This window comes from Octopus sinensis, linkage group LG6, assembly GCF_006345805.1.
Source record: "Octopus sinensis linkage group LG6, ASM634580v1, whole genome shotgun sequence".
Lineage (NCBI taxonomy): Eukaryota > Metazoa > Mollusca > Cephalopoda > Octopoda > Octopodidae > Octopus > Octopus sinensis.
This window is the reverse complement of record NC_043002.1, coordinates 46,911,678-46,924,148: the sequence shown is the minus strand read 5'-3', so window position 1 is coordinate 46,924,148 and position 12,471 is coordinate 46,911,678. Positions and strand designations below refer to the sequence as shown.

Here is a 12,471-nt window from a genome sequence, read left to right as displayed (position 1 = left end):
ATGGTGGTGAGTATTTAGGTTGTGAAATTTTGTTTAGGAAAATATGAAGTTGAACATTAAATCTTTTTATTATTACTAATTAAGCTCACTCTGACTAGTGGCATTGTTGTGCTTGATCTTCATTTTGAAGTTTTGGGAAGGAATGATAGAGTTAAAAGAGGGGCTGAGAGAAAGAGAAATAGGTAACCAAAGTGATTGGGACAGTGCAAAGGTTTTTATGTGAGTTCTAAAAGAGTCATGGAGAATAAAATGTGCCTATGCTGTGTTTTAGTGAATAAATTTTTGCTAATCGATCAAATAGCAACAAGCCAATAAGAGAGCCTCTACACGGTTGCTCAACCTGTTAAAAATATTGACTAAATATTTCTCAAAGCACATCTTACTGTGTTAAATTAGAAAAGAAACATGAGCTAATGTAGTCCTTTACATGGCCTCAAAGAGGCAGGGTAATCAGGTCGGAATGTGTTTGATCATAGATTTGCTCAGTCAGAATTGATATGAAGCTAGACATCAACAACAATCAATTAGCATTTTAAAATATGGTCTGCGGTAACGGCACTTTCTCCAATATATGAGCTGTACTGTAATGAAGGCTAAAGTATTTCTGGTTCTGAAGAGGAGGAAGCAAACTTTGCAACATTATATCTTTATTTTGTGATGCATGTCATTATGCCTTGAACCTTTTGAGTGATGACTGTATGTGAAGTCACTACAGAAGATTTTCAGAGGTGTAACATTTGTAAAGATTTTGAGGGTTTTATTAGTGTGTTGTTTATGTAAAGGGGGTATTTAGGGCAAGACTGTTTCTTTAATATATGTAGTGGGTGTGCCTTTGTTCTGTTGATAGAGACTAGGTTATCGTGTCATCAGTAGATGATGTTTTCAAGGTCTTTTTGCAAGGAAATAGTTCATGCCTGGTGTTAAGTTTCTAAGTTTCATGTGGATGACGTGTGTGTTGAGAAAGTCATGAGGGGTGAAAAGCAGTATCATATGCATGAGAGTGGGTGTTTGTTTGCAGTAATACCAAGTAGGTCATGAATATACATAAGGAAGAGTTTGGAAGATAAACCTTTCCAACACCAAAGTGTATTAAATGTGGACAGGATAGTGCCCCATCTGTGCAACACTGCAATGAAGCAGCTGAGAGAAAACTTCTGAACCAAGAAACAAGATATACGTAGAGCTCTTAATCATCATCATCACTATATCCTTATCAACATAGTTTTGATGTCTAAGTTTCCATGCTTACTTGAGTCAGATGGAATTCATTGAAGCAGACTTTTTTTACCACCAGATACTCTTCCTGTCACCAATTCTCACCTGTTTCCAAGTAAGGTAATATTTCCCTATGGTCAAAAATATTTTCAAGGAAGAAGTCGCTTGTATGACAGTAATGCTCATTTGCAATTATCACACAGTATCAAGACAAGGAAACACAAACATCCCCTCCTATGCATGCACACATACACTTGTATGTGTGTGTATATATATATATATATATACACATATGCATTTATGATGGGATTTTAGGAGATTCCATCTACCAAGTCTACTCACAAGGTTTTGGTCAGTTTGGGGTTATAGTAGAAGACACTTACCCAAGGTGCCATGCACTGAGAATGAGCCATAAACCTTGTGCAAACTTCTTAACCACACAGCCATACCTGTGCCTGGTCAACTTAATTCAGAGGTTCTCAAGCAAAAGGTTTTACTGGTATGAAGTGCAACAACATTGCTTTCACCGAAGTTCTACACTACTAGTAACCACTAGTTTTTGATGTAGAAAAGCATTTCTTCAGTAGATCTGGTTCTGTAAAAATCAAAGATGTATGTCAAGTTAGATGTAATAAGGAAGAAACTAATTTTAGAGTTACAAGAGAGGGAAGCAATGTGTGTGTGTGTGTGTGTGTGTAAACATATGTCTGTGTGTTAAGTTGGCTTGAAGAATGTTATAGAAATGGAAAACTTGGTGTCTCATTTTTCAATGAATGAATGAATGAATACACACACACACACACTATAAATACAAATACAGGCGTATCTTTCTGTAATATTTATAAAGTGTGTAATATCCATATAAATAAAATATACACACACCCTTACTTCTTTAGAATAGTTACTATTAAGGAAAGCATCTTCAGAACTACAGAAATAGCAACAAATGCTGACTTGCTGTGTGCTATGTTTGTCTTAGGTCTTACAGCTGCACTTGTTTTGTCCTGGACAAAAAGGAAGTTAAAGAAGAGATTTTGTAATCTAAATATAGTTTATAAGTAGTTAGATAAACAAATAAAAGAGCCTTCCCACTGCTGCAATCACTAGCTGTCTGTTGGATGGTTTCAGTGAAAGTAAAAAAAAAAAAAGGAATATAGTAATATAGAGAGACCAGTTTTAAATAAAAGGAATAGAACAGTGGAAAGTGACTGAAAAATAATTTATATAAGGAAACAGAAATATTACCTATATTATCTAATTATTTCTGTAAGAATTGTTATCATCGCTGAAAATTGGGTTTGGGGACTTGCTTGTTACATTTCTCACAATTACTTTATAATTCCAAGCTTTCTTTAACTACTATTAGTAAGCTTTCATCATCAGCATCATCATCATCATTGTTTAATGTCTGCTTTCCATGCTAGCATGGGTTGGACTGCTTTGTGGAGTAAAATCAGAATTTTTGTTTTCCTGTAGAATATGAACAAAAATATTGTGAGTGAGAGATATCAGTTGTCTAAACAAAGTAATATATCTATATAGTGCATAACTGTTGAACAGAAACCCCTAAAAAACTGGTCAGCTGTTTCTTGTGTAATTTTATTGTGCTGTATGCTTTAGTTAATTATTTAGTGCATAGAGATCTGCCTGGGTAGATTTATATTATTTTCTTGTACACTAGTTAGTAGTACCTTTCAATTTGCTACACCTATGTTTTAAAATGAGGTTTTTAGATTTTTCAGGATGTCTCTAGTAGATATTTTCTTGTAAATATCTCCAAAACCTTGAGGAATATTTAACCCTTTTGTTCCTATATTTCTGTTGAAATATACATTTTTCTTTCAATTAATTTTGAAAATAATGAAGTATATGGTGAAAGTTTTATGATTATTAAGCTCATGTTTGAACTAAATTGACATGAAATTTTAATAGGAAGTTTTCATTTTGATCGCTTTAAAATAGAAAGTTTATATCATAGAACAAAGGTTGATATCAAAGGAGTTAAGGATATCAGGTGAAGACAAGAGATAAATATCTTCTAGAGTAGGATGTTAGCCCATCTCAAATAAAATTTATAGTGGATTGTACCTACATCAGCTGAGCTTTTAGTTCAGCATTATATTCATACTGTCCTTTTAGTTCTACTTTTCTACTATGACTGAGTCACGTAACCTGTTTGTAAGATTATACTGAAACCTTCATATCAATGTAGTGTATCTACAAGTTAGCTTGAAAGAGAATATCCTTATCCAAGTTATAATCAAAGGAATTATCTAAACCTCTTTACAGCTGTGATGAATTCTACCACATTGAGGTTACTTATGTACAGCTAGGTGAACTTACCCATTTGAGCAAAATGTTTCAGCCAAGAAAAAGAAATGTAGCTTAACGGAAAGTAAACAAACCACTCATCTTTTTGAGTTGCTAATCTGTTAATCTGATATCCTTGTCAATACGGATGTAAACAGGTTCTTATTTTTTTTTCTAAAATATCATTAGAGCAATTATTTTGATAGCCAACATCCAAACATCTTTTGTACTGCTAATCTTTCCTGTAGCAGTGTCAGTTAGGCACATAAACTCTAGAAACATGTAACTATGACTATAACAAGGTTTTAATCATGGTCTCAATAGTCAAGTACCTTAATCTAACAACAACTTAATCTTACAGCAACTGCTTGTGTTTTTCGTTTTTCTGTTTAGCATCATTTTTTTTTTTTGTTAATATGGGTAGACATATAATTGGTGAAACAATTATATTACCCCATCACCAAAAGAATCAGAGTGGAATCAATTTCATCAGTCAATGGTTATTATTAGTGGCACTGTTTATTCTTCAAAATCCTCCACATTCAAGACCATGTGGCTAAGAAGCTTGCTTTGTAACTATTGAGATCCAGTCCCATTGTATGACACTTTGGGCAAGTGTCTTCTACTATAGCCCCAGGCTAACCAATGACTTGTGAGTGGATTTGGTAAATGGAAACTGTGTGGAAGCCTATTACATTTGTATGCACGTGTGTGTCTGTGTGCATGCATTCATGCATCTTTATGTTTGTGTTTGTTCTCTACCAACACTTGGCAACTAGAGTCGGTCAGTTTACATCCCCATGACTTAGCAATTCAACAAAAGAGACTGATACAATAAATGCCAGGCATTAAAAACAAACAGTAATGTAGTTGATTTTCTCAATTTAACTCTTCATGGCTGTACACCAACATAGTCAGCCGTTCAAGAATTTGGACCTGGAGATCTCCATTTCCAGCGACTTCGAGGGCCACCTCCCAGTGGTGTCGGGCGTCAACAAAGAGCCCTTGACTACAACAAGACAACCAAAGTTTTTTTTTTCTCTTCCAAGGTCTGGGGTCTCCCGCCCCTAAGCCTTAGACCATTCACCCTTACCCGTCTTGTTGCTTAACAACAACAACAACCAACATAGTCAAAGACCAATAACTGAAACAAGCGAAACATAAAAGATAAAACATTTACAATAGTTTATGTGTCTAAGATCACTCATAAAATGTCCAAGTTTGTCTTCTTTTAGTGTTTTAATGTTTCTTTCCCACTTTTATACCTAACTAAATGTGGATTTACAAGTTCTTTTGATCCTTTATAGAAGTCAAAAATCAACTTGAAATACCAAAAAACTAATACAATCATAAAGCATTTCAATTCATTCACAAAGTTTTATGTCTTTTCCTTTCTTATGCACGTATACTCAGATATGTATACACCCAAGCATAGTACAATACACATATATGTGTATGGGAGTTGGTCTCTGTGCGTTTATATATATATATAAGGCATTAAATGATGATGATAATGGTGATAAGGTGTGGCTTTGTGGTAAGTAGCTTGCTTCTCAACCACTTGGTTCTAGGTTCAGTCCCTCTGTGTGGCACCTTGGGCAAGTTTTTTCTACTACAGCATCAGGCTGACCAAAGCCTTGTGAGTGGATTTGGTAGAGAGAAACTGAAAGAAGCCCATTGTATACACACACACATATATACACACACATACATGTATATATTTATGCATGCGTGTGCCTGTGTTTGTCTCCTCACCATCGGTTGACAATTGATGCTGGTATGTTTATGCCCCTGTAACTTAGCAGTTTAACAAAAGAGTCTGATAACATAACTACTAGGCTTACAAAGAATAAGTTCTGGGGTCAATTTCTTCAACTAAAACCCTTTAAGGCAGTGCTCCAGTATGACTGCAGTCAATTGGCTTAAACAAGTAAAATAATAAAAGAATATATATAATATATCCCCCATATATATATATACATACATACTAGTAAAGGCACCCAGCATTGCCCAAGAATGAAATTGTTCCTTATATATAGGAAAGAAAAAGCAAAATATGTTGTATAGAAATTTGTTATTCTAAATTCAATTTATTCTTCAACAGGGAAGTCAATTCTGGATTCGTAATACAAAATAATAATAATAATGAAAAAAAATAATAATAATAATAATAGTAATAATAATAATAATAATAACAATAAACGAAAATACAAAATTTGCTACTTTTATGAAGGGAGATTAAATTTTATCACATATGTTGATGGAAATTATGTAAGAGCTTCTAGGTAGACAACATTCTTATTTTTTTCTGGTATGGAGCATAAACAAATAAGTTTTGCAAACTACCTGGAGCAACCAACATAAAGTTGACCATGAGAAAAAAAAGACTCAATTAAGTGCAAGCCTGTAGATTTCAAAGTCTGACCTTGAGCTTTATTAATAGTCATTGCAAAGCAAAGTTGCACTGGGTATTGTGTCTATTTGAACTCAAATTGCATGTCTGTTGGTTTGACTGGAATTCTTGGAATGAAAACCTCTTCCCCTGAGGCACATCCACTCTACAGCAAGACACCTATCCTTGTCCTTCTACACCTTAAATCTCCCACTCCTAGCTGAGGGGTTTTTGTCTTGCAAGTTACCTTTTCAGTGCTGGTGCCACATGAAAAGCCCTGGTGTCAGTGGCACATAAAAAGCACCCAATACACTCAATAAAATGATTGGCATTAGGAAGAGCATCCAGTCACAGAAATCATACTAAAACAGAGAATGGAGCCTGGTGCAGCTCCTGGCCTTACCAGCTCCAGGTCAAACCATTCAACCCATGCCAGCATGGAAAACAGACATTAAATGATTATGTACTATATATCTTTGACCCCACTCTCTCTCTCTCTCTCTCTCTCTCTCTCTCTCTCTCTCTCTCTCTCTCTCTCTCTCTCTCTCTCTCTCTCTCTCTCTCTCTCTCTCTCTCTCTCTCTCTCTCTCTCTCTGATGATGATGATAATGATATATATATATATATGTATGTATGTATGTATATATATATAGCAAGACACACACATGCATATACACATACATACACATACATACATACATACATACATACATACATACATACATGTATGCGTGTGTTATGACTTGGGTGTGTATGCAAGCATGAAAGGCACCATTATGTTTATTAGATACTAACCACTGTATTTTTAAGTAGGAATAAAACAAGCTTAAATAGGAAGTCTTAAAAGACACTTCTAATGTTTCATTACTAATATTGCTATTTTTATTTTAAAGTCAATTCAGCAACATTAAACCAAAAGACGTTTGTGTTGAAATCACCCACTCAAAATTCTTTTTTCAATTTTTACTTATTTTTTAATAAGATAAGTAAATAAGTCAACTAATAATAATAATAATAATAATAATAACAACAATGATATTTTTATTATCCACTGGGTCATAGAAGACAGGGCCAGCACAAGGACAGACAACAATTCGTGTGGGGATTTACGTAAAGGATGAGAAGAAAGAAATGGTAAAGATGGAGATAAAAGATGTGATAAAAGTATACATATAAAAGGATGTGACAACAGGAATAATGCTGTCTTCCTAATATGGGAGAAACTCCAGCTAGGGCCAATCAAGGAACCACTCAGATCCAGTATTACCTTGACCACCAATGGCACAAGCCCTCTCTCATGCTCTCCAATCTACAAGCACTTACTTAGAGTCAGATCGTTCACTCTAACCATTTTTGCCACAGTCACCCATCTTTTCACAAACTCACTGGGAGGTAGCAAATAATGAAGATAATAATTCTTTTTACTATAAGCACAAGGCCTGAAATTCGGTGGGAGGGGCCTAGTTGATTACATCATCCTCAGTGCATAACTGGTACTTATTTTATCAACCCCAAAAGAATGAAAGGCAAAATTGACCTCAACAGAATTTAAACTCAGAATGTATAGACAGACAAAATGCTGCTAATCATTTTCCCTGACATGCTAATCCTTCTGTCAGCTTGCCACCTGAACAAACAACTGCAACAAAAATAATAATAATGGTTTCAAATTTTGGTACAAGGCCAGCAATTTCGGGGAATAGGGTAAGTCAATTACATTTATTGACCCCAAAAGGATGAAAGGCTAAGTTGACCTTAGCAGAACTTGAATTCAGAATGTTAAAATGGATGAAATGCTGCTAAGCATTTTGCCCGGAAGCTAATCATTCTGCCAGCATCCTGCCTTAATAATAATGATAATAATAAATCGATATTCTTTTTTCCCTGTGGCAAATTTCAGCAAGTTTTTTTTTTTGTGTGTGTGTGTGTTTTGTTTTTTTTATCCTATTGTTGGCTTCTCTTGAACAGTGAGGATATTTATTCCCTATATAACATAATTCACTATTACTCTAATCATCACTCTACTCATTATTTACTTCCGCAGGCATGTGGCAGTTAATTAATTCTTTGGAAAACCTCTCAACTACAACCAGGCTGTTGATGCTGTAACTGCTGCTACTATTACTACTACTACTTGTAGTGTTGACACCACTACTACGTATGTGGTGGTGGTGGTGGTCGTGGTCGTGGTGATGGTAGTAGTAGTAGTAGTAGTAGTAGTACCACCACTACTGCTACTACTATGTGGAAGGGGTTTAGTTAATAACATTGAGCTCAATGCTCAACTATTATTATATTTTGTGACCCACCCCCACCCCAATAGTCAACTGATACTTTATTTTATTGACCACAGTACTTGACTGGTACGTTATTTTATCTACTCTGAACAAACGAAAGACAAAGCTGATCTCCGTAGGATTTTCAGAACCAGAAAAGTCAGAAGAAATACCATAAAGCATTTATTCCTATGCTCTAGTGGTTCTCACAGCCACCACTTTATTACTAGATAATTATAATTATAATATTGGGCTGAAATTTTGCCACAAGGGCAGCAATTTTGGGAAGGGGATGATTTGATTACATCGACCCCAGTGTTCAACTGGTACTTATTTTATCAATGGTGGCAAGCTGGCAGAAACATTAGCATGCCGGGCAAAATGCTTAGCGGTATTTCGTCTGCTGCTACATTCTGAGTTCAAATTCTGCCGAGGTCGACTTTGCCTTTCATCCTTTCAGGGTTGATTAAATAAGTACCAGTTATGCACTGGGGTTGATATAATCGACTTAATCCGTTTGTCTGTCCTTGTTTGTCCCCTCTATGTGTAGCCCCTTGTGGGCAGTAAAGAAATAGATACTTATTTTATCAACTCCGAATGGATGAAAGGTAAAGTTGACCTCAGTGGAACTTGAAGAGGTAATAATAATGATAATAATAAAAACAATAATAATAATAATAATAAAAACAATAATAATAATAATAAAAACAATAATAATAATAATAATAAAAACAATAATAATAATAGTAAAAACAATAATAATAATGATAATAATAAAAACAATAATAATAATAATAATACTTTTATTGGCCACAAGAGCCAAACACAAAACAAATAGGGACAATACAATACAAGGGACAAGTAGGGTGTTGAAAAATGCTGTATATGCATTAAGTAACAAAAACAATTAACGAAACAATTAATTAATAAAAATTCACCAAAAGTGGGGAGTTCCTCACAGGGACAACCGAGGAACCCCACAATCTTGGTTATCCTGACTGCCAGGTGCACCTTAGCAGGCATCTCTCTCTTTCTCAACTCTGGTTTACCAGCGAAAGTTCAGAGTAGGCCCATTCACATGTGCCTTCCTTGCCACAATCACCCACCTTTCTGGGTGGGCAGAACTTCCCTTTCTACTGTCACTTTCCTTTTCAAGTGGAACTTGAAAAAATCAATGAGGGCTTGGCCGAAGAGGAAAGTATCTGTCTTCAGTCCTTTCAATCTCATCCACCACACTATCTCCTTCACCATAAACACCAGACAAGAAAACTGCCTTTCCTTCCTGGCCAAAAGAAGATGGTAGGGCACTCTTCACGATGGACTTAGCTGATAGCCAGATCCATCCTATATGCAACAACAGCTGTTCAACAAAGCTCCACAAACCAGTAATAAACAGACACTGGACGAGTGCATGCAGAATGACTTTGTCACCCTGCACACACCTCAGACAGATCTGTCTGACAGCACTTCCATGTCTGTAGAGCTTGTCTCAAAATGGCAAAGCTCCATGGTATCACTACCAGACCAGGAATTTCAGGAAGTTATTCATAGGCCTGACCTGAAAGTCCTCCAGAAAAGACAAAAATTAACTGACTCTTTCCGATAGCCAGAGTTTCCTTGAGGACGCTGTTGCTCTTGCTCACCACTAAACCCCTATAGAACTCCATAGTGAAACATCCACCCACTGTGTTGCCAAACCAGCGAAAAGCTGTGAGTGCTTGCCAATATTCCAGGTGCCAAGCGCCCTTTCTTGGTCTATGCTTGATCCAGGATTGTAGCTCTGTCATTGAGCTGCAGAAAATCCTGCCTAACAAATGGTGACCACACCCATTCACTGTTAAGAAAATGCTGGAGATGTCACAGCCTCAGCATATGTCTGTAGATTATTAACCACAGCATGCCCAGTCCTCCACTCAGTGGAAGGCCTGAAATTTGCAGGTAGGTGGCTAGTCAATTACATCAACGCCAGTGCTCGAATAGTACTTATTTTATCAACCCTGATAATCATTCTTATTATAAATGATAATAATAATAATTTCAAATTTTGGCACAAGACTAGCAATTACAAGTCAGAGGTTAAGTCAGCTTGATTCCATTGTATAACTGGTACTTATTTTATTGATCCTGAAAGGATGAAAGGCAAAGTTGACCTTAGTGGAATTTGAACTCAGAATGTGAAGACAGGCAAAATGGAGCTAAGCATTTTGCCCAGCATGCTAACAATTCTGCCAGCTCACCACCTTAGATAATAATAATAATAATCCTTTCTACTATAGGCACAATGCCTGAAATTTTGGGGAAGGGGATAGTCGATTACATCAACCCCAGTACTCAACTGGTACTTGATTTATCGACCCCAAAAGGATGAAAGGCAAAGTCAACCTCAGTGGAATTTGAACTCCAAACATAATGACAGACAAAATACCACTAAGTATTTCATCCAGTACACTAATGGTTCTGCTAGCTTGCTGCCTTAATAATAGTAATAATAATAATAATCATAATCATAATATTAATAATAATAATAATCATAATCATAATATTAATAATAATAATAAACCTTTTGTTTATTTTATCACCAGAGCCTGTACAACAATGTGTTACAAAAAAGGGGATTACAGAGACATCATCATCATTGTTTAATGTCCATTTTCCATGCTGGCATGGGTTGGCCAGTTTTACAAGAACTGGCTAGCTAGGGAGCTGTCCAGACTCCAAATTGTCTGTTGTGGCATGGTTTTTAAAGCTGGATGCCCTTCCTAACATCAGCCACTTTACAGAGTGTGTTAGGTGCTTTTTATGGGCATCCCATATAACCACACTCATGAGAATCCTCTTACTGAATTTCATCAGTGTATCCTTGACCTTTATCACCTTCTGCATTCATTTACTTGAAATGTTTAGTCCTCAAAATGTCCTCAAGCAATTCCTTTTCAGAAGACAATTAATTGGGTTCTTATTAGCAATCTCTCTCTTGCAAGCATCATGTATCAGTTTGGCATTTACTATACAAAATCACTGTAAACTTCATGCTTTTCTAGGGAAAAGGCTCATCTACACACATGCACATTTTACACGCATTCCTTTAGAATATATTGTTTTTTCTTTAGTAGTCTTTATCCTTTTTCTTTTATTCTTTCTACTATTCTTAGCAATCTACTACTCCTGTTCATTGTCCATCTCCTGTGTGGTTGTAAGATAATTGTGTAGTGCTACTTGTTATGGCTGGGAGAGATGTGTCTTTTATTGTAGGCTACTGGGACTGAGGACAAGGCAATCTCTTCTATTTCCAAAATCTCAATTCAGTGATGCTTTGAGAAGAACAGTTTCTGTACCTTGATGTTGTTGATGTCTCTAATGTTCTTGCCTGTTTATTGAGTTCTTTCAAACAGAAAACACCCAAATGACTTTTACTATTAAATGAGTTGCAGCTGACCTTTCTGCCTTACCTCACTAGTCTCATTGCTTGTCTTTCCATAGCCATATTGAAGTCTTCGGAGGTCATTAAAACATTAGTATCTGTAATGACTCCTCCCAGCTACATGTCATTTCTAGTCACTTCAAAGCTCACCACTTGCTTGTTCTGTACTACAAAGGTAACAGTGTGTCAAAAATTATTATTATCACCATTCTTCTCCACTCAGGTCCTCCTGTTGCATTGTCCTTTGTATTGTTGTAAAAACTTATTGACAAGTGTATGTTACACCAGCTTGATTTGCTTTCTCACTCTCTCTTTAATTTTGAAAATCAGGTATTTAGTCACATAAGCCTTGTGTAATCAATACAGAATATATGACTCCATATATAGGTGAGGTTTATCTCCAGCTGTCACTTTAAGAGCATTAGTATAACCTTGTATTTTCATAGATACAGATATTGTGACCTTCGTCCTTGCTCACTCCGAGATAAATATCTCAGATACAGAGGCATTTTCTTTGATCTCATTTGTCTACCTTAATATTTTCTCTGCTAAGTTACACATTTATTTTCTTTTTATTGCTAGCAATGCTGGTAAAAGAATTGAAAGTTTCACCTGCGATGCTCAAAATAACATATTTTCTTTTTAAATTGGCTTGTTTTCTTTGTTTTGAAAAAAAGGAAATGATTTTGCTTTTAAAGGCACAAGTGAAAGTTTTAGATATGTTTTAGTCTTGTTAGATCTCCTCAGCTCACTTGACAAGACTTAGAAATGATCAAAATATATATATATCATCATCCTCATTTAACGTCTGTTGTCCATGCTAGCATGGGTTGGATGGTTTGACCAGGGTTGGAAAG

The 12,471-nt window shown here is 35.8% G+C and overlaps 1 protein-coding gene and 1 long non-coding RNA gene across 3 annotated transcripts in view; one reads left to right on the top strand and one right to left on the bottom strand.

The window, feature by feature from the left end:
- Positions 1-12,471, top strand: part of LOC115213502 (unconventional myosin-Ic) — a 188,687-nt gene that overhangs the window by 42,252 nt on the left and 133,964 nt on the right. The window lies entirely within an intron of this gene.
- Positions 1,605-12,471, bottom strand: part of LOC118763913 — a 94,467-nt gene continuing 83,600 nt past the window's right edge. Inside the window, exon 3 of the long non-coding RNA XR_004999673.1 lies at positions 1,605-1,810. This is a non-coding gene — a long non-coding RNA (uncharacterized LOC118763913). The remainder of the gene's footprint in view (positions 1,811-12,471) is intronic.